Source organism: Opisthocomus hoazin, chromosome 4 (genome assembly GCF_030867145.1).
Source record: "Opisthocomus hoazin isolate bOpiHoa1 chromosome 4, bOpiHoa1.hap1, whole genome shotgun sequence".
In the NCBI taxonomy this organism is placed as follows: Eukaryota; Metazoa; Chordata; class Aves; order Opisthocomiformes; family Opisthocomidae; genus Opisthocomus; species Opisthocomus hoazin.
In genome coordinates, this window is record NC_134417.1 from 49,131,018 (window position 1) to 49,157,955 (window position 26,938).

Genomic DNA, 26,938 nt, shown 5'->3' on the forward strand with positions numbered 1-26,938 from the left:
TTACAGTAAGCATCTGCTTATTTTAAAGTTTACTTTTTCTTTATTTAGGAAGTTTTAACAAGTTAAGCATACTTACAAATTCTGCTTTGTAAATACTGGCCAATGTAAAGCCAATAAACATTACAGCAGCAAACGTACTTTTCAAATCTGTTTACAGACACATTGTGCAGTCATATAAGCACTAGTTCATTCCATCTGAAAAGTTATTACCATACAACCAAGAGAATGTCTTTATGTTATCGAGAACATGTTGTTTCTTGAGGTTTTATTAAACTGAGTGAAAGGATGACTTTCCTTATACTTATCAGACCATAGGCGTCTATCAAGAATTAATATAAAAAACCCAACAGGCACACTTTTTTTGCAGATGTATGTACTCTCTCTGCATACTGAATAAATGATGACCATATTTATTTTGGTTTACTGTTCTGTCTGCATCGACTTGTCTCATCTCCTTGGGCTGCCACTTAGAGGAAGCAGAAAAAACAGGGTCCCCTTGCCGGAGCAGTGAGCCTGGTGAAGTGCTCTGAACTGGGTGTCAAGTGTCCAGCCCTTCATGACTATAGTAGGAAGACTAAAGGTATCTGTGAAATCCTCTCTGAATTCTGTCAACAACTCTTCTGGGTATACCTGTTGATATTCCATAAAACCTAATTGTATTTCAAACCAATAAAAACCTATTTTCTGTTTCTCAGTGAAAAGTTCCCATTTGCCTTGGCATCTACCAGCTGATCAGGGATTGCATCATTATTTGAGTATGGTGAGCCAGATCAGCAAACATGACCTAATAATCTATATTCTACAAATCTTAGGACTTGGTTTCATTTCATTACATTGTTGAATTTAAAATCTTACTAAAAATGGGGTGAAGGAAGCCCAAACCTTGCGCTGAATTAAAGCAGCGTTAATTTTGGCATGGGCAAACCCTGATATAGATCTTCACCAACTCTGAGTCCTGTTTCTGTGGTGAGTACAAAACAACCACCTTGTATTGTAGTATTTCTACTTTTGGGTGTAAATTCAAATTCTTATCTGACATCACCTTCATACCTTAGTTGAATCTCCTCAGAACAATGGACACATTTGCTTTCCCATTCTCATTTTTTTCGTGTATATTTGTGAAATTCTTTCCTCAGCTGAAATTATATGTCATAGGTTCAAGGGAGTTACTACCCAGAAGTAACTTGTCTTAAAGGATTGAGAATTCAAATATAGTGTGGTAAATAAAGAACAAAGGTGACCCTTGTGTATGCACCACCTTTCCTTTCCTACAACAGCAGTCAAGATATTTGATGGTTTCTTGCTCATTGTCCTTCTTGCCTTTAACTGTATGTCCTGTCTCCTAGTTGGAAATACAGCTCTTGATAATATACAGATACTAGATCACATGTATAAATGGACATTAAAAGGATATAGGAATGGGTACATCTAGAGATAAAGAAAACACAATTGATGCAATAGAAAGAGTTTTATATCAGTAACTGTGTGCACAAATAAAGCAATACCTTCAACTATACTGGTACTGATTAATAAATGTATTACATCAGGGAGTACCACTGTGATAGTCAGTAATTTATGCTCCTAGCAGAGACGAAAAAACAGGAAGTTTCATAGCATATGGCTGTCTGTTAATCTAAAAGGACTTTAAAAAAAAAAAGAGAGCATTTCTGTTGAAAACAAGAAGTTGCCTGTGTCACTCAGTGCCTAAAGTGACTTTTGCATGGTGAGTTACATCTTTCCACCCAAAATAAGATCTCAGGAGAAAGGCCACTGAGCAAAGGGACAATATTTATGAAGGGAAAATACACCTGAACTGCTACAGGGACTCTGCAGCAAAGTTTGAGAACCCTGTGCTACATCATTGCCTGTGCTGTCTGCACATGCAGGCTGGGCCACAAGCCCACATCCTGTCTCTAGACTGTGAGAGAAAGTAGTTTTCATACCCTTCTCCAACTTGCCCTAGGAATAAAATAAAATTACTGGTATTATGTGCCTGAATAAATGGGAGTAGTTTTGATAGGGCCTGCTAAGGGGAAGGAGCCCCCCAGCAGTTAGAAAATGACCTGTTGCAGTGGGGCATTCGTTCCAGCAAGTGGTGGGGCAGGCAGAGAGGTCACAGATAGCTCTTGCTCCTTCTTCTGACATATTCCAGAGGGGAACGAGAAATCACATTTCTTTCGTTTTCTTTCTGCCCTTCAGTTTATAAGTGCACTTGGCTGTATGCTGGGTTTATATATCCAATCCATGTAACAGTGCTTTTTCTCTGTCAAGAACAGCCATCGCTAACAAAAGCATCCTTACAACGCTCACATAAGGCTTAGCATCCCCAGAAGACAGAGGAAACACGGAGGCTGTGACTTGCCCAGGACATAACCATTGGAATATACAGAACAAATCTTTTCCTGCCCTTCTCACTATCAGATTTCACAAAAAAATATCCAAAGGTCTTTTCATTCCCTGTCAAAATCAGCACAGATTTCAAAACCTCGACACTATTAGTGAAAACAAACCTTTATTTCCTGCACAGAACTCCTGATCTATACCAAATTAGTATGTGACACATGCTAAAGTGTTGTGCTTGGCAATCCCATTTTGTTTGTGTTCTTACGGATGTTTTCTGGTGTGGATTAATTCCTGCATCCACTGTCTCCCAGTGAGTGATGTGCCATCTTAATAAATAGGAATCAGGAGCCTCTTTCCTGTGGACTAGTTTTTCTTACCATTAGAATGGAGTTTCATGTATCAAAGCTAAATCTGAATATTTCCTCTCCAAACAGTTCGGCTGTGTTTCCTCCCTTCATGCGTATAACCAGGCATAAAAATTGACTTGATGGCACATTCTAGTTGTAACAAGGTGCAAAATGGAAATTATTAAACAGCACAATTAAAATATGAGTCATCACCAATTTTTAGCCTAAATTTTCACTTCCCTGCCTTACCGGGTTCAAAGCAAACTTTCAAAAAGGATGCCATATTTGCATCCTCAATAGTCTGATCTTACATATGTATATACACACTTACAATTGCACATGGGAAGACAAATGATATTGCCATTTCTACTACACTCACTCAGGCCACACTGATTTTTCAACATGTGGATAACTCTTCTGATGTTTGAAACTCTTGGTCCAGGATTTATTATGACAAAAGTAACTAAAAGCAACAGTGACAGCTTTTTAAACTTTGTTTGTATGAGCAACATATAATAAACGATGAGTAAGAGCTTCTGTTATTGGCTGAAAACAGTTTATTATTTTATTTTGCTCAGGGAAATATGCTCAAAACACAAGAAAAATGCCTAAAAGCAAGATTTGCATCCAGAGCTTGTTCTTGGATGTAGAGGAGCAGAGCAGGTTGGTGGTGTGGGAGCATGTATGGCATGTTTAATGTGGTAGGACCTTTGCTCTCGATGGGTCTCAAGCCTTCTGGGCAAGGTGAGGAAGCCCTGCCTGTCTGTGTGTCTCCAGGAAGTCATGACAACAGACATTTGATCAGACCAAATGTCTGAGACACTGCACTGTTGATCTCTGCTTTTCTGGCGAGATTTAGTACATAGGTCATTTGCCAGGCACAGAGAGTGGCTAACTGAGTTTGGCGAGGAAATGTCTGTGACATTTTTCTACTTGCACTTCTAGCTTTGCCACTGCAATGACCAGTGACAGGACAGCAGCTGTGATCTGTAACAGATGTGCTGTGTTTCATTTCCTGCCCGAAACTAGGAGGGACTCGTGCTGTGCGAGCTGCAATCTAGCGGCTGCGCTGGAAGAAAAGATTCACTCATTAGAAGGACAAACACTGACACTGTGAGACAGGAGAAAAGCTGAGGAACTGGCTATCAACAAGAGAAAAAAAAAAAAGAAAAGAATGTGGGTAATATAACCCTGTGTATCACCAGAGGTAAGGTGACAAAATGACATCCTACACAACTACAGCCAGAGGAAAATGGTATAGCTGTGCATGGTGTTAAATCCACAACACTAGAAGGACCCAACCACAACCAGACTTAGTTGGAAATATCCGAAACATCTTCAGCTTTCAGAAAAATGAGGTAGTATCGCTGAATAAAGCCAAGGAGACATACTGAGGTACCGGGGTGGAAGACCGCAGAGTGCTCCTCTGTGAGATCCCTAATCCTTGAGAGGACAATGGGAAGAACAGTCAAGGGCTGTGTAGATATCAGGATGTCTCCCTGCAACTCCAAGATCAGATAGGCTCTTGCAAGCCAGAATTTATTACTGATGGTCAATACAAGTGAGAATGCTTCACACAGTTGCTCATGGACTGCATGGTGGCCCTTGCAATGTCAAGCCAGAGGCAGCTCTTGAGCATCAGAGCTAACTCTTAGGCTAAGCTCAAACCTGACTTGCACTCTCAGAGCCACGCTGATACAGGGGCTGCCACGAAATCCAGGTATTCAGCTGCACGGGGCAGAGAGAGGGCTACCTTGAAATGCTGAGGCTGATATTGCTGCATCACTCTCACATTCAGCTACAAACTCAACACCCATCCTCCATGAGAGCAAACTGTGGAGCAGCCATCTCCTACCTACATCTAAAGTCCTTTTTGTGCAGCTCCTGCACAAAGGAAGATTAAAGGTATGGAGGGGGAGAAAATTATGTCCTTTCCCTCCCCATCCCATTTTCTGAATGTAAAAGTTCTGGAAAGCTGATGAGGGGCAGTAATATCTACATAATCTTCTCAGGAATCCTTCTTATCCTACCTATTAGGAAAGGCAGATAGCAGAAGACGTTAGAAATGAAACCCTAAGTGGGTAAGGATGTGTTTCAAAAGACATGCTTCCATTCAATAACAGATTTTAGACTTGAAGTTGATAGACAGGGGAATTCTTGCACTAAGCCACAGTTCATGTTACGTATCAATTCAGTTCTAGATCACAGTGGTTCATTCTGATCTTGAAATGTATACATGTCTCCTTGTCGGAGAGGACAAATACAGAAATCTGTCTCTCCGCCATGTTCCGTTAGATACGTAATCTCTTATTTTAAAAAAGCCCTTTCTCACACAGTAATAGAAAAAAACCCTCCTGTTCCAGCCCTGCCTTTCCCCATATTTAAAACCACAAATTTTCACAGCCTAAATGCCCTGCCCCAGATTCCAAATTGCATTTCATTTTCTGGACTCTCATCCCCTCAGGGGAGGCTATGGGTGGAACCCACTCCACTCAGCACTGGGATTTGTCCTTTGACTGGTTAAAGCTGTTTACCTGGCAGTGCCAGCTTGGTGACAGACCTCAAAACTAAGACTGAGGCACAGCTTTTCAATAGTGCCTTCTTACCTTATATTCCATCATTAAAAGTAATGTGAGCCTATGTCTCACTTGTGCCTTTACAAATTTTAACTATGGTTTTTCCGACTCTGGTAAGACTAATTGCTGCTTGGACTTAACTTTGTACAAGCCAATTGCCACCAACATGTGGCTTCTGCTGCAGCCAGACAACTCCACCATCCTTGGGTGATGACCTCAATGACCCCTGTGCAGTTTTCCATTGTTTTGAACAACTGATAATACAGGCACAATATGGAGAAACTGCAGCTGCAAAAATGTCCTTACCTAAAAATTCTGTCCCTGATGCATGAGACTACAAGAAGCCACTAAAGCTGATGGCAGCAAGCATGCAGAGCACGTACTTCAAAGGTAAGCAAGTTTAAATCAGTGAAGGTACAACTGACACAAATGAAATCAACTTCAAGCCCTCCATTTTGTGCCAAGAGTCAGAAAACAGGAGTCTATAGAGGGTGAACATATTTTAGAAGTAAAAATGTGATATTTTAAGTTCTTGTTTACTTTCAGGTACTTCCAGTGAAATCAGCCTGTGTATTACAAGAAATACTTGACATCTCTAAGTCCCCTTTTCAGCGAAGACTTCTATGTGCTTTACAAACTGTGTGATACATAGAGGACTCGGGAGCTAGTCTTTTATTAGGGTTCTGGGATGGGTCTGGATCTACATCTGAACTTTCCCAAGTCCTTCCCAAGTCCATGAGTGTTCAGACTGGGGGTAAAGCCTGGGTCATCACCATTGCAGGCCTGAAGAGAACAAGTGGTTTTGATCACACACTCCAGTCCAAAATAAATCAAGAAAAAGAAATATTTCATGTCTTAATTCATGCCAAGCAGATTTGAAGTAAATAATAGAAAATGGCTAGCTTAAGTCTACTTCGCTCCACACTTTATTGTCTTTTAAAAGAAGATGAAAATACTGAGGAAAAGCACTTTAGAACTGACCCTTCTGACTAAAACTTTATGGGGCAAATGGTCCAGCTAGTCTAAAAAGTAGATGTGAAAAGTTCAAAAAGGTGCAGATTTTGGCTATTATTAAGATAAAAAGAAGAAAAAGTAAATAACTGATCTATCAAGGATTACTTATTTTATTTTTAATATATCTGTACTGATTAAGAATGACTAAATTGATCTATTTTTCCTTTTATTTTGTCCAGATAAAGTCACTCTTGGGCTGAGATCTTCCTTTTAAAGTTTCAGCCTGGAGCACATTTTTACAGCTGAGTTATTATCCTTAAAATATGAGTTCATACTGGAAATGCTGGCAGCTCTCAACTATTGTATAGCAGTAAGCACAGCTGTAACATGTTAAATATGTTGAAAGTACATGAGGGGAGCAGAGTGGCTCAGAGGACTGGTAATAGAATAGGGAGTCTCAATGCTGGGTCACCGGGTTCGGTCATTGCTGGGACTGAAAGTCATTATCAAGCTACAGCTGTTCAGTTATGTCCAGGCATCAGCTACCCACAGAGAAAACCTCATCACAAAAATATATCAGCGCAACTGGTGATGTCCAACAACCTTCCCAAGGATTATGAAAGGTGGGGGGATGCATCCCCCACAGGTTAGCTCCAAGACAAAAAGCACTGATGGCACAGAGAGCAGAGGTTGCATGGTCACTGCCCATGCCACCTGATCTGCGGACGGTGTTCGTCACCAGCCAATCACTACCATATCTTTTCAGGGCACTCTGTTTTATCAGAAAGTTGTTAACCACTGAAGACTGATCCCGAAAGAGTCTATTTTCCACTTTAGTGAATGGAACACATCCATCCCATCACACGATCAGTTTCGGAGGAATTCTGGTGACACTGGTTAAATGAAGGCAGGAAACAGATGACAAAGTACTTTTACAGCTCTCCAGCTACAGTAATGCCTAGAATGAACAAATACGTGATTATTACGTCTCTCTACATTGATAGATGGTAACCTCTTGCTATTTGCATCAAACTATGATCCATTTCAGCCTACCCCAGAACAGTAGTCTATTTTTGCATAAGCAGATGAATGCAGAGAGTTCTGCACATCTCAGAATCTGGCAGCCTGCTTGAGCACAGCCTTTTATCAAAAACCAAAGTAGCCAAAAAGTAGCCAAAGCACAAGGGCAAATGAAGGCCAAGTTTGCTGCTTCAGTTTTCAAATGTGAATGGATTTATTGGAGTGACTGAGGTAAGTCTCTCTGGTTCACATTTATTCATACATGCTGCAGTAATCTCTATAAAAATCTCTGATTTATTACAGCTTTTTGGTGCACCATCATTTCCTACCAGTCACTGTGTATAAGCTCATGTGAATGCACAGCAATCAGATCCTGACATATCATAGAATCATAGAATAGGAAGGGTTGGAAGGGACCTTAAAGATCATCTGGTTCCAACCCCCCCTGCCATGAGCAGGGACATCTTCCACTAGACCAGGTTGCTCAGAGCTCCATCCAACCTGGCCTTGAACACTGCCAGGGAGGGGGCGTGCACAGCTTCTCTGTGCAACCTGTTCCAGTGTTTCACGACCTTCATGGTGAAGAACTTCTTCCTAATATCTAATCTAAATCTGCCCTCTTTTAGTTTAGAGTCATTCCCCTTTGTCCTATCACTACACACCCTTGTGAAAAGTCCCTCTCCATCCTTCCTGTAGGCCCCCTTCAGGTACTGGCAGGCTGCTATAAGGTCACCCCGGAGCCTTCTCTTCTCCAGGCTGAACAGCCCCAACTCTCTTAGCCTGGTGAAGATGTTCCTTACTCCTTTATGGCTTTGTGTCCTCCACACGCACACTCTGATTTGCAGAATTTTAGTTTGAAGTCAAAGATGTTTCTCTGGGCTGCTTTCCTGAATATCTTTCAGCTATTTGAATATTGTAGAGGTGCTCAGTTTTCTCTGGAAAAAATCTTTATGTCTGTTATATTTTCTCTGGCATCTAGAAATCAAACTACCATTGCGGTCAACAATAATTTCAGAGGTCCTAAGGATGGGCCAAGAAAGAGCAGTTCAAGAATTGTCAAGGTCTTTTTCTAAATCTTACTCTCACACTTACTCACAGAAGTCAGTTCTTCAGGCTACAAGGCAGCTGACTAGGAACTGCCTGCTACCAAATATTGCTGTGAAAATGTTCAGACATTGTAGAACACCTTGCTCTGGCAAGAGAAGAATAAGCTGGTGGCCTTCTACTGTAGTGAATGTACCAGAGTGCCTCTTTGACCCTAACTGGATGATGAGCCTTCTGGGCAGCACAGATCAGGCAGCTGAGTCTGATGTGAGTTCAGGAAGACGTCTTTTACATGGACAGAAGAAGATCTATATGCTTTGAAGGAATAAATCATAGTATAAGCTAGAGAAGAAAAAGGCCAGCTGGATGGTATACACATATTGCTGAGATGAACAGTAAGTTAATTGGAAAAAACACTTGCAGGTAGACTAAAACATCCTGTGAATTCAGGTCACACTTGGCACATAATTGTGACCAAAAGAATGAAAAAATTGGAGCTGTCAAAATGCAATGTTTCCACCATATTTCAAAATGACATGTCATTTCAGAATTTATCTAAATGTGAAGAGTAAAAAAGCTTAAAATTAGTTCAATAACCCAGAAATGAAAATAGAAAGATTATAGATATTTTGTCTTTGTTCTTCTCACCCTCTCTCCGCTCCCTAAGTTCTCTCCTGGAATGGAGTCAAAACAACATTTTCACAACTTTTTCCATGTCACTACCCTCTCCCTCTGCACATTTTCACTTCAAGACAAGTTTTAGAGTTATTATTTGATTCTGCCCACAAAGCCAAATTTTATTATTCACAGAGTACTATATATGTAATAGTCTTGTCAGTCCTAGCCAGAGGCAAAGGGTAGCCTTGGAGGAAAAGGAAACAAGAACATCCAAAGGAAGATAAATAGGGATGAGATGATAGGCAAATGGGTAATACTCCCATCTTTTCTTGAAAGCTGTGTGGACAGAAAAAAGAGCACTCTAATTAATTCCAGAGTGACAGGGACTCGAGAGCTGGACTCTGTGCACTGCATGCTTGTGAATCTTCATTCCATGTGAACCCCCTTCCTCCAAAAACCGAACAAGCCCTTGTTTTGTCTTTGACATCAAAAGACACAACATAACTAACAGCAGATGTTCCAATAAACTCCAGTAGAGACCAGCCTCTTGGCAGCCATATTTCTGTTCTGCAGTGGCTTTTCTAGGCACATAGAAAATCCATTTGTGGGACTGAAAAGTACATGAAATGGTTTTCTGGTAGTATTTCTTGTGGTATTTTCTGGTAGTATTTCTACTGTCGAGGAATGGGAGTATCGTGAAAGACCCTGTTTTGTGGTGTTTCAGCTCTGTGTCACTGCGAGTGACTATAAATGCAGGGAAGTAATGCAGAAATGCACAAGCTTGAAGCATAAATCCAGAACTAGGTGAGGACAAATTTTTATCAGAAACCGTCTGCAATGTCAATGCTTAAAATATCCGTAATCCAACATTCACAGTAACATACATATGTTAGTTTAGTGACATTGAAAAAATTGGCCTGAAATCCTGGCCCCACTGAAATCAGTCAGAGTTTTGTCACCGACTTGAATGCTACCAGGATTTTATATTGTTTTAATCCCCCGAGACAGAAGCCAAACTGTACATTACTATGCACTGTACTTTACTATGCAGGTATCCAATAGATTTTTACACCACAGACAGGTTGTCATTAATTAATTATCCCAAGCAGAGATGATTTTGCTTGTTTTCAGATCCAGACCATAATTCACTGATTTTTTTTTTTTCAACAACCCAATTTTGAATTTTGTGTTATTTTTACTTTCTGCAGCACTTGCCACACACGATGGCTGCCTGCAGACTTGTTTAAACAAGAAACAAAATCTTATTTTATGGCAAGACAGTCATCTTGTCTAGAAGCTGAAGTAATTAATAAAGATAAGGACAACCAACCTGGGAACAGGAAGGCGGAAAGTCTAATAACAACTTCCAGTATGAAACCATCTAATAAATACTTGTTATGCGCACTGAGAACAATCCTTAGGCTGAAATGTTGCCATAAATTATTCATATGAAAGTTTTGGACAGTAAACAAGTTTATGAAGATAATAATCTCTTTGCAATTCATGAACAAAAGTGAGGGGAGGGGTCAATCCTCCGAATAAATTGCAATGTATGAATCCAGCGGCTGTAAGCATAAAGTACTGATGCAGAGATTCACTGTAGAAATTGTAAAATAATCCCTGTGCACTTTCTCTTTCCAGAAAGACAGCTTTGAAGAGCAACCGCAGAGCCAAATAATTTAGCATATACTCATTTGCTGCTCTTGACCAGAGCACTAATCACAAGTTAGGAATCAAAGCCTTTGGACTATAATGGGTGAATCAAATCAGAACTGTGCACAGTATTAGCCCCAGTCTGCTTAAAACTAACAGCAAGCAAGCGTGAAGCCTTTGTCAATACAGACCGTAAGGGGTTGTTGCAAGTTTGGGAAACATTGATGTACATTTTGTTTGATGTACCCAACTGCTTTTCCTCAATCGAGGACCCATACTGAGTGACTAGGTGGTTTAAAAAGCTGAATGAATTTCGCAATGGCAAAGTTTACTTCCAGTACATTTATTTGATAGCTGAGGCAACTGATGAAAGGGAAATAAAAATCTGATGAGGAGAAAAAAATTAGACTAGAATCTAGACTCCCCCAGGACAATTTCTTGTGCTTTGTATCCTCTGTACTGACAGACAAAATATTTGCTTTCTAGCTAATTACCAACAAGACTAAAATGTTACATCTTTGATGTGTATGAGATCAAAGAATATTAGGAAATAAAAGTAAGATTAACATAATTGTCTTGTACAGCTATAATAAACTATGACTACATATACAATCAGACACCCTGCTCATCAGGAAAGCATAAACTAGAATCAATTGAACTAAACAAGAAACTTGTTTAACTTTGCTTCCTCAGCAGCTTCTTACCTCTCCTGACACCCACCAATGGATCACAGATGCAAAGTCGGGAAAGATGCCCCCTCCCAATGGCCCAGTTGACACCCCAAGACACACAGGAGCTCCTGTTTCAGTTGCTGAACCTTTAAAAAAATGTAGCTGCCTTGTGCAGACACAGCAGGCCATCAGCAGGGAAAGAACTAAAGGATCTCCAGGTCCAAAATCACACATCCCTACTACTTAATCTGAAGGATAAATGTCTATTTATTGCTTTTAGTACTACTGTCCACCTTATATGCACACACAGACTGGGTATAAATCCTCTTTGGGAGCATGCTTTGGTAGTACGGCCTTTTCCCATTATACATATAGGATACAGTTCTCATCTAGCAAATCTCTGTCCTAGTTAGCATCCTTGCTTTAGAGAAAAAAACAGAGGAACTGGTGGTTTGGTATAGTCCTCCATCCATTCATGCTCACCGTGGCTAAAACACTGTGTTAGGAGTATTGCATTTTCTTTAAACTGTCTACAGGAACAACAGTGCCCTGTAATAACTGATAAACATCTGGCTTTGACTGATCTGTCTTCAGCCTTTCTACACACAGCATGTTTGTTTATTCCAGAAATATCTGGTATTCCTACTTCTTCATCAGCTCAGTTGTGAGAAAAAAATCATAGGCAGCCAAAAGTAACTGCCTCCGAAGAGCAAAATTGGGTGGGAACATTTGGATCACTTCTGCTCATTAAGGTGACGTGAAAGGTCTACTTCTGGCTAGGAGCTGCGAGCTACTTCTCAGAGCAAAACCATTTTGAAGGTTTTATTTGTCATCAGGTGGAAGTGACAATGAAAAACATCTATTGCACTTCAAGACAGCTGGTAATAAAGCAGCGCAGGGAACGACTGACAGAATAACAGTTATTGTACCAGTGTAGCTTCTAAGTTTTTACAGCCACTCAGCTGGAATTATACCATTGTATTAAAAGTGGTTTAGGGTATAAAAAACCTTTGGTACAGAAGGGCTCTCTCTCCCCCCATTGCCGTATCAGGAATCAGAGTACCAAAACTCAGGAAAAGCGGGTCTTTTGCTTGATTGAATCTAGATATTTTTACTGTGTAGTTTTGATATAGTTCACACAAGGAAAAGCCTGAAAATGTTTCCTTGCTGACAACTGCCCCATTCAGCACCCTTGCAAGCAGCTCCCAACAAATCGCAGTCTTCAAAGGCACATTGTTTTTGTTTGTTCTCATTGTAACAGATGTTTTGTATCATGTACTTCAACGAACTAATTCATCTGCAGAGGACCGCCTACCCTGGCTGGTGTGCATCCAGCTGTGGAAATAGCTCAAGTGTCATCTGTGGCCACTTTCATTCCATTCCTCTGATCTCACAGGATCTCAGTGACCGCATCCAAGCCCATAAAAAATAAACAGACCTGAGAACATCCTTTTAAAAAATTTCCAGCGGAGGAGTAATGCTACTCCAGGCAGGAAGCCTTTCTGGAAAGAATGTAACTGTTGCTGAAGGAAGATTCACTCGGCTCTGGAAGTCTCCTCCAAAACATGCCGCTTTTATCATATGAACTACCCAGTCAATAGTAAGAGGCACTGGAGCAATGTCATGTGTGATTCTATGGAGCTGAGAGCTTCTGACTAACTCAGTGCCGTATCAATTAGCCCGAGCACCAGGCAATCAATCATCACTTCTTCTCTAAATGTACTGAGCTCCCATTAAGGAGCTGCACATACTGCGAGGCTAGTTCATCTCTACACACTGAGCACTTTTATATACTGTGGGTCTACTGTAATATATTTCTGAAGTAGAAACAAAATCAATCTGAATTGCTCTGGAGTGGAAGCATATCCCATTAATAGCTGTGCACCAAGATTAAAATGTATTAGTGGATAAAAAATAGTCTGCATCTGTAAGAAGTCAATTACTGCTTTCTTGAAAGTGACCAAATAAAACATCCAATACTAATAAAGAATAGACTTTAAAATCAGCTGGGATTGCTTCATCACAAGTCAAAACATGCCTGGGATGGTGCAACCATTCCTTGATTAGCTTCCTTAGAAGAAGGAGCAACAAGTTGCCTTCTGAATTTGTTGAGAAGTCGACCACAGTTTCCACAGGAAATAAGTAGTTCCTGAGGAGATGCTGATCAGACACTTCAAAATCAGATCCACTGGGTTTGCTAATTACCTTCAAACCACTTAGTCAAGTCACCCATTAAGAGGAAATGATTCAATTGCAGAACCACTGAACTGAGAAACTAGGTGACCAAAACTCCTTGTGGAGCTTGAATTATCCACCTGTGTAAGAGGGCTCACAATACGTCAGACCAAGCAGTTAATTTCAGTTTTGAGAAGCAACTATGGCTGCATTTAATTAGACAGCTTGGCAGGATTTTTAATATTGGACAACACCAATTACTGGAGTATTTCAGAAACAGTTCAGAAGCTTTTGAAAACCTTCTGGAAAATTAGAGCTTTATATCAATCATCAGAACTGTTTCATCACTTTTAAGAAGCTGCATTTCAAGCCCCTTAACTCTGCAGAGAAAATTTTCAAACTTGCTGGCAACCGTCGCACATTTTAGAGATGATGATTGGCCTTTTCACTTCTGATCAGGCATATTTGCTATAAACTTGCTATTTGGGTATACCTACGGGTCAGCTGTTTCAAGGTCACCGCAGAAGGCCCAAACAGCTCACTGCAGCCCATGACATTTACTGTAGCTCCTAAGTCAGAGGTTGGCAAAATGGACTCATTCACAGTGAAGTTAAACAGTATCACATTAGTGTGCGCTGACTTCACAGCAACTAATTAACTGATGATATTTAGGGTAAAAATGGGTGCCTGTCAGAAGACTCTTTTGGGACTTTCAAGTCTTTGTCTGCCACACACCCTAACCTTCTGATGATTCTGTTGTTGCTTGGCTTGGGCTCCCACTTTGGAGCATGTCATAATGATAGATCGCATTCTTTGAAACAGAGAAAATACTTCTCAGAGGGAAACCACCACATTTGAGCAAAACTATTGTCCTTTAGAACATATAACATACAAAAGCAACGCCTGTGACATGCCTAGGACTTATACTGGATATTGGAATGATTAACTTGAAAGAGTTCCATCACTTCTATTTATCCACAAGAATTTTACCAGCACAAAAGAGTTAACATAGCCTTTTCTTCTGTGAGAAGTAGAATAAATACAGCATAATACTCAGTTACATATTGTCCCAGCTTGGTCAAGAAGATGAAAGGAAAGAGCAAGGCACAGTCTCATACTTCGCCTGACACAACAGAACTCACAGCATGCTCCTACTTACTCCTTTACTTGTCTGTTGAACAAAATGATGAAAAGAAGCTCAGAGAGGTTTCAAATACACTGGTATACTGGAGAGGCAAGCAGATATCATCACAAACTGATTGTCGCTCATCACCATAGCCCACACTCTCACAGCCATGACCTGTGCCACTGATTTTTTAACTAGAAGACAGATTTGAATGGCATGTTAGACTCCAGGAAGAATGACAAATGAAGACAGTTGGACAAATGAACACAGCTGAACATCCAGTTCCCATGTGAGGAAGTTCTCTTAGATTATGGTACCTGAAACTCCCTAAGTCTTATTTGCAAAATCTGCACAATGAGCTCAGTCAGCTTATAGCAAAAACATCTCCTTTTTTTAAATTTTTTTTTTTTCCTGAATGGATGGCAGTTACATATGTCAATCTATTTATATTATCCCTGTGGAAATATCTGTGGTTACTATCCACTGAAGTACAAAGCCCAGAATCTCAAAGATGTGCACATCACTTATGCTGTCCTGGTAAAAGTTTTCTCAGTGTTACAGCTGAAGCTGAACTTTGTCACCCAAGGATAAACGGTCTGGCTTTACTACTCTGGAAAGTGGAAAGCTACCCCAGGAAAGTCACTCCTGCCTGTAACGTGAACAGTGTCATGGACTGAAGGTAGGTTTGCTGTTGTGAGTCCAAATCTGAGCACTGAGCCCACACTCCCTCTTGGCAGAAGCAACAGCACCAAGACTGTTTTCAAGACCTTTTCTCCCCCACCACCCTGCCCTAAGCAACTGCGTAAAATCAGCTTTATAGTCACCTCCTGTTAAAATCAATGTGCCCAAGGTATTAAACACCTATGAAGATTTAAGCTGAAATGTTTTAAAATTGGATATCAAGTGGAGTTTGAAGAGGTAAATGGGGTGTTACCGTCCGTAGAAGGCAGCATGAAACCAGGGGAACTGCACAGGTCTTTCCCTTCAAATTCTTGTTATTCCCGTGCTGTTCCTCGGGGAAGATGTGTCCTGTCTCAGCTTTAGCTGTCATGATGAGGGCTTTGCTTGCTGAACTTGGAGCAGGAGTTAGCGAGGGAGCTAATAGAGCTTTGCTACTTCCACAGACATGAATCAAGGAGAAAAGGCACTGCATCTGCCTGTCTATCAGAAACACTCAAAATGCTCCTGACAAATGTCCACCCCCTCCTCTCCATGAAGTAAGACCTGTGACAAGCACCAGGAAACGTTCATTGCATCAAACACTTCATCCCCATTGAAAATAAGTACACCTAGAGCAATCCTCTCCTTTCCACAGAAATGACATGGCCTGCCAGCAGGAAGAAATGTCAGTGATGGAGTGTGTACGACTACGCTTTTCCTGAAACACTGCAGGTGCTCCTGGCCCTCTGGAACTTGGGCTTAGCCAGGAGCAGTTGCGGCAGTGTGGATGGACCAGCTTCACAAGGGCAGGTCTCTCCTGCTACCTGCCAACAGAGAATATGCCTCTAGCCTCAGCCTTGTTAGATGTGGGACATCTGCGAATGTGACACTCACCCTCTTGGCTAGAGGCAGGCGATAGACTAGTAATTTCCAAAGCTGCAAGCACGAGTTTTTTATTGATCGCGCTAAAGAGGAAGGCTATCAAGCTGGGAGTTGACACAGACTCACATCCTGTGTGGATTGGGCAAAGAGGGGGTGCATAATGATTTACAGATTGTCATACTGGAAAAGTACAAAGGCTGTTTAAAAGCAAGCTGTTTGCTGTGTGAATCACATACAACCCTCTTGTCCTACCATGGAAATCAGTAGCACAGTGTCAACCCTGTGGCCCTCAGCTTGCAGTTTAAGAAATCATCCAAGTTACCCTGGACCGAGCTGGATGAAGACTCCGCATATGTTTTTCTCTGTGGGTTATACAGCTTTTTATGAAGCAGAAGACGACATCTGATAATAAGGAACCCAACTGTTTTCCTGCTTTGGGATGTGTGTGTGGTTGGCAGCGCGTAGAGAAAAGGTAACTTCCACTCGATTGCTCACTCTGACAACCACAGTGGTGAAGGGGTACACCTGGGATTTGGGATGGATGTTAGATACAAGGGCTCTCCTGGGCAAAGGCCTGCAGCGACATTACAAATCCTCCCAAGTAACTTATTTAAAAGGCATGGAGTGGGAAGGCTGTTCGGCAGACATCCTTTAACTAGGTACTCTAAAGGCTATAGACAGTAATAGGAATAAGAAATTGCATTTAAACCCCAGTTAGAAGTAGTGAAACTTCAACCCCTGATTTCCACCTTCCTTTTAACAGTAGGCCATTTGATAAGAAAGTCTACCCTGCTGGAAGTGCATGTCTCTGGCAAGTAGTCCAAAAAACAGCCTTTCAGTGGTTTCACTAAATAACAAACCGGCATTCCTTCAAAATTCTTCAGACTCTGTTGATCTGTCACTATGTTACACAACTCATTCTTCATCAATCCACTATGAAATACCCAAAGAATGTTCACTGTTTATACTATTATATTTCTCTGTTTGTTTTTGCAATCATGGACTAAAGAGGTTGAAACCATGCTCTCATCAATGTTGCAGCTACAACTGATTCATAATAAGAAGCTTTTTGGCACACTGTTTGAATGCATGGACTTGGAATGGATTTATTCCTACTTTACACCAGTCTGAGAGGAAAACAAGACCAAGAGGTTACAACCTGAAAACTGTAATTAAGCAATCACTCCACTTAACTTCAGTGGGACTGAAATCAGTTTAGGAAAGATGGACATGATTTGATCTAGATTTGCCTCTGCACTGCAAAGCTTAGGTCAATATTACATTCTTTATAAAAAGATTCAAACTGAAAGGAAAGCATTTTATCTAATAGAGTAAAAAATGAACGGCAAATACTGTTACACCTGACTACATTCAATAATAAGCTATTACTTATGGAATCTTGGACATTTCTAACTTCCAGGATGTCAAAGCACAGTGTACATTTACACATCAATATAAAAAAACTGTTCGCACTGTCTCTGCAAAAATAATTTTAAAATAATTATGTTATTAAGATGCTTCACCATTTACAGTCGAGGAGGTGTTAATTAATCAGCCACTTACTCAGACACCTCAATAAGTATATCAGGAATGAATACAGAAGGGAAAAAAAAAACCCCAAAAAAAGCTACATCTAAAGGCCGGAAGAAAGATTTGCTAAAAACCTGAGATTTTGCAAATGATATTCAAACACCTAAAAAAAGGTTTCTCACACAGATAATAAGAAACAAGGACAGAACCCAGAGCTGGGCTCCCCATGCAGTGCGGATGGGATACACATTAAAGGTACTTCAGAAGTAGCCCAAAAAGGATAAGGACACTGCCCAAAACTCCCACGCGAGCCACCAGGCAGCAGAGGCAGCTTTCTGAGAACAAGAGTTTGAGCAGAGGAATGAATATAGTCAAAGGAGATGAAAAACCCAGAGAAGTCACTGAACTCCAGGTGCGGGTGCAAGTGAACTGAGGAACCAGGACTGGATCATCTCTATTGCAGAGCAATGGAAGAGCTGGCACACACAGGTCCAGTGGTCAGGACTAAAGGGTATTAATGAAGATAGAACATAGATAAACCAAAGACAGAGCTAGCTACCCTCATTATTTAAAATAAAATCACCTATTTTCTAGACAAAGGACACGCAGCAGATCTAAGCTCTCTGAAAGTCAATAAAGTATTTCAGGCAGTGCTACACCAGAAATTACTAAAATTTGGGGATGCTAAAGAATTAGCTACAGCGGAAATGATAACAAGTTGTGCTAAAGGACAAGCTATACTGCTTCAGTGGGAGGGTCACTAAAATCTCCCTAAGCATTGTTCTCATCCAATATTTTTAATAATGCCCTTGAATAACAAGATTTGGGGAAATCACAAAGTTGTGAGGCACTGTCAGTAAAGCGGCAGGTTGAACTACCTTACAGGAAGGACTGGATTAAACAGCAAAGCACAACTTCATGAAGACAATTAGGCTAATATGAGGTTTCCTTTATGAAGTAGGAGCATTTGCTGGAAACCTGGAACAAGAAGAAAACCTAAGTATATCAGTGAATCACAGGATGACTGCATCACCAACGCCATGTGCACAGAGGAAAAAAGATCTCATTTTACAATGCAGCAAAGTACTCCCAGCAAAGAGAAGGAAGTATTAATGCTCTGGTACAAAACGCTGGAACACTTGTGAGCATCAGCTGTCCCAGAAAAACGAATTGAAATGGAACAGATCCAAAGCGGGGTCATTGTCACAGACAGGTATGAAATCCCTAAGTTACTCCAAATGTACAGTGATGTTGGCTTAGTTTGCCTAGCAAATGAAGATGCAGGTAAGATTTTGGTCTATAAATTAATGTGGTGAACACTGAGAATGGAGAAGAGTTACTGAAGATAGGAGAGAATGTTTGACCGAGAACAGATGGATGTAAAATGAATAGGAGTACCTTTAGGTTGGAAATTAAAAATGCAGTGCTAAGCCTCAGAGCAAAGGTGTTCTGAAACAAGCATCCTGATAGGATTAGCAGAGGCAAAAAATCAAACTATTTAGTCAGGTTTTGGAAGGGATTATATAGCATGGTTCCTGGAATCCTGAGTCTTATAAACTGGTCACTAAATCCTTAGAGTACATTATTATAATTCTTACGCAACTCCTGCACTAGATAAGTCATGACGTAATCATAAGTAATGTATAGATTAGCTAGTTTTCCCTACTTATGTAAATTGGTCCTTGAATACACTTACATAACATAATGGTAATTTATGGAAGTGCTTTTGTTCTAAGGATTAGGAAGGTGCCAGAGTCTCCTTCATCAACTTATTGCTGCAGGCGTAATTCTCTTCTCATTCTCACTGTTTCACACCTATGCAAGCCAATTTTCTTCAGCAAAGGTAACCCTTGATTTATACTGGTAAAAATCAGATCCAACACTTCCCTTTGTAGCTAGGACAGGCTTATTCTAATATTTCACAGGAAAACTCTAAACTTTAGTAGTATCATTGTGAGGCAGTGTTTAGAGGCATCAGACAAGATGGCCCTTGTTTCACCAGACTTTTCACAAACATCCAGTAAAATCTATGTAGTGGTATGACAGTTTTATAATCTAAATAGATGGGATTAAAAAAACAGAGAAACTGAGGCTGAGAAGAAAGATGCTTTCTCCAAGGTCACATAACAGATCAGTGGCAGAAGAAAAAGTAAATGTCATTTAAGTGTCTAAGCCCATGTGCATCCTCTGAAACCAGTGCGAGGAAAGGCAGGCTCGGGTCAAAAAGGAGCTCAGGCAAGGATTAATATAGCTATGCATTACATTTATAGCTGAACAAGTATGCACAATTTCCATTTGGAATTTGCTTCCAATAACAGTTGAATCCTCTGGGACAAAAACCTGTATAATAATACAATAATTAACTTTGCAGTTTTACAGCTTGATTCTTACATAACAAAGGACATTTTGTCAATAGCCTAAAACTTGACTTGATCCTTCACTAGCAAGAATTCACATTTCCAACTTTGACAGGTTGTGCCAATCTCTATAACTCTTCTTTTGGAGCCATCATAGTTACAGTGCTACCCCAACATTAGTTGTACAACACAGCTGTTCCTCAGTACTACTCTTCCAGGTTCACGCGCCTGTTCCCTTCTCCAAAGCTGCCCAGCGCCTCATCTGTAATGGAAACACTGATTTCCTGCAGTGTGGTGATGGGGTCTGGGAAGCCCAAAGGAGATCCAGGTCCCTTTCGGCTGGAGAACTGTTGCGCAGCAACATCCTCTATCATTAACTGCACTATGGAAACAAAACACACATCTCCACCGTCGGAAAGGGACCCACTGCTGTGTGCAGCAGGCACCCACAGCAGATCCTTCTCAGCCTTGTCTCCAACTAGTGTGAAACCTCTGTGCTCTGGGAGCACAGAGCTTATTCAAAACTTATTGTTGTCTCTGGCCGATGAAAATTGTTGTCTTTCCACCCTCACAGAACTTGCACGTTTGGCAACTGCACCGTACAATGTCTGATTGTCTTAGGTCAGCGTAGCAGAGCTCTCACTGCAGAGGTTGGAAAATACTAGCATCAACTGCAAGACAATGGACATTACCAGGTAAAAAATAAGAGATGGTCCATGTGGACGATAAATTTGAGAGGACCATAATATACATGTATCACATATCTCTCTAGTTCACAGCACACATATGCATGTGTAACCATAATGCAATACACATGGCAAAATATTTGATGGTGAGCTAAACTGAGAAATCATCTGACAAATTTATATCACATGCTTACCTAATTCACCACTCTGCTGAGCCCATTACTTTCTGCACACTCATTAATCTAACTCTTGGCCTGTAATTAATACCATGTGCTTGTGCAGTCCAACGCTCTCTCCTGATCCTATGACATTCCGCCTACTTATTAATCTACCACCTGGACAATACTTGAAGAGTTCTCGACAAATGAGGAATTTTTGCTCTAAATGGCAAAAAATTATATGAACCTTACAGTTCACGTTCAGGTTTTTGACTTAGTGTAAACTTAAAACTTCATGTAAATGCAATTCTACGTGCAACCAGACACGTTACATATATTATATGAAATAAATAAAGTATTAGTGATTTTCAGTCTTAGTTGATGCACATGAAGTTGGAAAAGTTAAAATAGACTGCAGGCTTTGTACAAAATTAGAGATTGATTTTTTTTAAAATGCACTCCATTCTTCCACAGAAGATACTCTTATGTCTATTGATTAATAACTATCTTTTAAAAAAATAGCCCCCTTTGATAAAACTTACTGCTTTTAAACAGCTGTTGTGTTAAGATTTTTCTTGACAATGAAGGCTGACGATTAAGGTTGCATCTTTTCTGTTAAAAAGAAATCAATATTCCATAACCTTAACCAGAATTTCCCAGCTTCAGAATCTCTGGGGTACCTTTCAAATTTAGTGTCAGCCGCCTTCTTTTCCAAATATCTTTTCCATTTACGTTTATAGATTTGTATGAAAAATAGATACATGTTTTTTCCACTAATGTAAATGTCTTTAAAAAAATCTTAGACTGATGGTTTATCCATTTGCTATTCACACAGTCTCTGTAGAATATTTGAAAGAAGAGAAAATTTTACTAGAACTCTTAAGCCTTTTCAGGATAAAACAGCAAAGCACAAGTTCCTCAAATGCAAGGGCTTGTCTACTGGAAACGCTTGTGTCTCTCCTGTCCATGTTTTCTAAGTGAATCCATATGTGGTACGTCTTGTTGCCGTCGCAAAAAATGTCCAGTTTCACTAGGGGGCTCTAGCAGAGTGTCAAAAGGGGTTGGAAATCTAACTTGGATATATCTTTTTTCCGCCATTCATAGTATTTCGTATTAATTTCTATAACAGCAGAACAAAGGACCGCAGCAATACTTTGATATGATTCCAGAAGAGCTATGTAATCGAACGTACAAACCCCTACACTTGAGTACAGGATGTAACTTAGATGAATTGTTTACACCTATTTCCTTTTCAGGGCGTGAGTCGGTTCAGCTTGGGCACTGCTTTTCTGTCCCGGATACTCTTCTCAACACAGCAGCACTCGGCACTAAAGCAGGTTGGTAAGCGCATGCTCAGCTGAGTCTGAAATTACCCATTTAGTAGCACTGAGACAACATCTCTATACAGCTGGTGTGGTGTGAGAGGCAGGCAGAAATGACCTCATGCGAGCCTGCCTGTCCCAAAGGAACATTGCCAATTACTGTCTTGATTATCAGAGTTATAGAATTGGCAGTCCTTGATTTTCTGCCTCGGGAAACACTGGAATTAAAATTGTTCAGCAGAACTTTGGCACTGGTATTTGGTTAGTTATTTCAACCTCTAAACTCTTTAGCCTTAAAAGTTCAAGTAAGTTCATGTTCAAAGGATCTCTTAAAAATACACAGCTAAAAGTTAAAAGACTAGCTGGAGATTCCAATTTCTAAGGATTATTTCCTGTTTACTTTTCATACCAGCTAGCCGAACTCTCACATTTCATCTCGGAGGCAGGACCCAACTGTCTGTAGAGGACATACTTTGTTCCCTTACACTCAAATAGGAAAATGCAAGATGGACTCCCAGCTCTGTTTGTTAAAAAGGTAGAGAAACAACTGGGAGGTAGAGAAAGCTGTCTCAGGAGAGGGTCACTGAACGGAGCACAAGAACTTCTTTGTTCGAGAGGATAGGAATCAAAACACTGAAACTGCTGTGGTATTTTGGGTATTATCCAAAACAACAGAGTCACTAGTGAGAAAATGAAAACTGATATATTTCAGTTGGACAGTTTGTACTTTTTATGCTACATTCATGCACAACAACCAAAAGGCAAGAATCTGGAGTCCTTACGCAGCCTTGCTTCTCACCAAAGCAGAGGTTTTACACTGCTTCTGAAATAAGAAAATTTTTTGTTGTTGCTTTTAAAGACAGACAGATTACATTCAGCCATGGGCCAGAGGAAGGAAGACAGAAAAAAATAATAAGGGTGTTTCTTAAGACATTGACCTTTCTAAAAGGGTTGTAAGGGCTTGAGAAATATCCAGAAGAGAAGTTCTCCCAAATGCACTTTATCACTATCAATAGTAGGTTTTTCCATATGCTGCTCTGCTTGCACCCCTCTTGCTGCCACCAGCATATTCTTCCTGTAGCTATTATGCAGAAACTATTCCAGACTGACAAGAATATCTATCTGTGCATACACAGTGACTACTTACAGCCACATAGTTTTACTTGTATCTAAAAGAGGGTAAGTGTAAAACCAGTGCATGCAGAGTGTACAGCATTTCTGTTGGCTCACTAAAACAAAAAAAATTGCCTTTAGAGAGGAAAACTACATGTATTATTTGTAATAAAGATTTGAATCAAAAAGGTTTTACACAAATGTCACGGTTAATACAAATGAAGATTATCTATATGTGAATTGACTTCAAACAACATGTTTTTCAAAGTTTTCCCTGAACTGTCAGACAGCCTTCAGGGACTACAGGAAAAGCACACTAATATGGCAAATGTTATAAATCCCCAGAACAATTCTTATCCCATTTATGTTTTGATTCTGTCATCGCTATCCATCTATCCTTATCCTGAGGCAGTAATGAAATACAAGACCCATTTCAAGTAAGGATGAGCGAGCACTGTACTTAGAAAGCTATAGTTAACTAAACAGAGCCCAGACTGTCATCAGTGCACTAATTGTTATGCCAACCTCACATTGCCATAACTTTTCCAGAGCTTGTCTTTCACTACGGGTAGTGAGAGGGACCAGGGCACATGGTAAAGCAACAAAGCCGGCAAATTTGAAGTGCACTTAACTCACAGTGCAGTCAATGTGGTCATAATGGTCAATATGGTCAAAAAGTGGTGAAGGCTCCATTTACAAAAGGTATATTCTCAAGTGTCTGAGTCGCACACGAGCCTAAAGGTAAATTTTTCATCATGTTCACATGATTCAGGAATCCTGTGTTCCAAAACCCCGAAGGTTGTGCAAGCACAAAGATGTGGGAGGTTTTCGCATGTGACCCTTCCATGCCAGCAGAAAAATATATTTAATACCATTTATTCTGACATAGCAACGCTATTTGATACTAATTTTCCATGACTTTTAGTATAAGGCTAGAAAAAATGAATGATAACAAAAAATAAAAACCCTTTTAAAATTCTATTTGCCATTGCTCATTGGCATGAACCTATGATAACAAGGTAAAAAGATACAAGGAAAGTCATGAGTAAATTATGATATACCTGCAGAGTCCTTGACTTTCTCCCTTTAGGAAAAAAAAAATCCTGACTGTTTATCCTCACAGAACGTGATTTTGGTTGCTGTCTGCTTTTGAGGAGATCACAAAAGTAAGATGACAAACAAGGTTGGGGAATGGAAAGCAATATACACAACTATTTTCCAGCTAATATATATGTTATTGCTATCTGTTAGGGTCAGAGGTTTATCTGGCTGTAGTTAAAAAGCTATGGAAGGAATTGGAGGTACAATCTTATACTATAGTGGGGTTTTTTTATTCTACCGAGTAAATGGATACAGAACGCACACATGCACGCATCAGGAAAATGTGGCTGAAATCGATACATAAAGGGAAACAAACAAGCAACATCTCCAGCAGGCCAACCTACCCTACTGCAGGGGATCTCACTGACGAAGCAGCACGGTATTTACATGAGTGGGCAAGCAGATGGCAAAGGCGACGCGACGGGCAGGAAGAGCAGAGGCAGGCAGACGCTGGGCGGTAGCGCCGGACGGCACAGCTCTTCCCTCCTGCCGGCAAGCTTGCCAGCCTGGGGAAAACTGTCCCGTCTGCGCACAGCACGCTGAGTGAAAAATCTCCTTTGTCTCCTCTATGGCACAGTCCTGTCTATTTTTCTGTCATGAGGGACACTACACTGTGTTAAAATATACATAAATATCAAGTAGGACTTTCTGTCGGAAATGAAAAGCTATGATTTAGTGGATACTTACAATCAAAACAAAGAATTAACCACCAGTATTTGAGCAATTCAAACTGTGCTTTCTGTAAGAGTTCATCTCTACTCACAAAGAATAATAGAGGCTTAACAAAATATTCTCCTTCCTGGGGCAAGAGGAATGGAATATTTATCTGCGCTGGCTTCCAGTGGGACATCACGTGCCACAATCAATCATCTCATAAAATAATATGAAGTAAAGCACTGGCAATTTAGATAATAATATGGCAAACTAAGTTACAAGAAGAAACAAAATCTAATCAAATTAGAAAGTTCCCAGTTTCATCAGCTCACAGGGTTACCAAAACTGACGTCTTAAATTCTGCCAACTTTACCATAATCTTTTCTTCTTTTTTTTTAATTTTTTAAGCTATGGAGGTGCCTAGATTAGAGTCTATAGTTAAGCATGAAACTACATCGAACTTACAATGGACACAGATTCTTTATTTTCTTTCAAAACAGGCCATTAATTCTGATGCCTCCTGAGTCCTCTGTGTAGTAATTCTCTGACAACTTTTCAGACATTTCTAATAAAGAATTCACCTCTGAATGAAACCTGGGGAATGGTAGTTCTGCATTTTTGCTTTTATACTTCTTCAGTACTAAAAGCCTCATGTCCATTTATTTAAGACCATAATCCTGGGAAATGCAGTCTTTCAGACTGGAACAGCTACAGACAACACATGGAGGTAACCCACAAAGGCAGTGACACTGGAACTGAAACGTTACACTGCTTACCCACTGTCCTTTTGCTTTTACACCTACAAGCACACGCCCCTTCATTGACGCAACTCTCTGGCTGGCAATGAACACAAATTTAACTTGGCATATTGAGGGTGCCACTCACTATGAAAGTTATTTTTCTCTTCACAGCCCTTTACCAAGGGGTAAATGCATCCAATTACCACACCAAAACACCTCTTCTAGTACTGCAGAAAAACGCTTTGCTGAACATTGTCAAATAAAACTCGAACGCACATACACACAGAAATGGGGATTAGTAAAATGCTTAGGTTGTCCTTTTAGAAAGAGAGTCTTTCTGCAAGGATCAGAGATTCTTTGGCTTCCACAAGTCTGGCAACTCATCATAAACACACATCTAAGATTACTTGTGGTCTGCAATTAAATCCAAATATTAGAATACAGGACTGATTTTAACTGTGAGTTTGTTTGATACAGCTCGTCTCCCTACAAGGAACATAGCAGTAGCTTTACTCCATTGAGTGGAAACTTTCACCAGGGTCTGGAGAGGCGCAGCACCACAGCGGTGGGAACTAGGCTTCCAGGAGATGGTCACTCCCACACTATGGTCATTGCCTGGTGAGAAAAACCTGAAGAACTTGTCTCCAAAGAGTTGAGGGATGTGGAAGGGGGCTTCAAATTGAGATGAGAGTCCTGTGCCACTAAATGGGTATGTAGCAGTATAATTATATCCATATTGTCGTATAGCTAACTCCCACCAGAGGTTACTCTATTATGAAATCAAAATATTTGAACACAAATGTGAGTTACAAACAATTGTAGACTCTGCATCTTCATTTTAATTTTATCCCCTGATATAAATCAATGTATTAATGCTTACATGGAGTACACATTTGAATTTTAATTAATGACCCTGTTAAGCAGATCCATACCTGAGGAACTGATCAAAGGTAGGAAACGAAACTAAAGCAATCTGTACATAGTGGGATTCAGTATGTTGTTTCCTTCTGGTGTATCGCTAATATTTAGGCAAAGTGCATCAAAACTGTTCTGTGAGGCAAACAAAAAATCACCCACACTGCTTCTAATGAATGTTGGTAGAAGTGTAATGCAGCTTTAAGTAGTAGTTATAAACTGATGAAAGATGACAATTTACTCAGCGAGGGGAAAAAAAAAAGAGTTGACTGGTCAAATCATAAACCAGATTC

At 40.3% G+C, this 26,938-nt stretch overlaps 1 protein-coding gene across 7 annotated transcripts in view; it reads right to left on the bottom strand.

Moving 5' to 3' along the window:
* The window catches only part of RBMS3 (RNA binding motif single stranded interacting protein 3), a 722,203-nt gene that overhangs the window by 43,285 nt on the left and 651,980 nt on the right, over nucleotides 1–26,938 (bottom strand). The window lies entirely within an intron of this gene.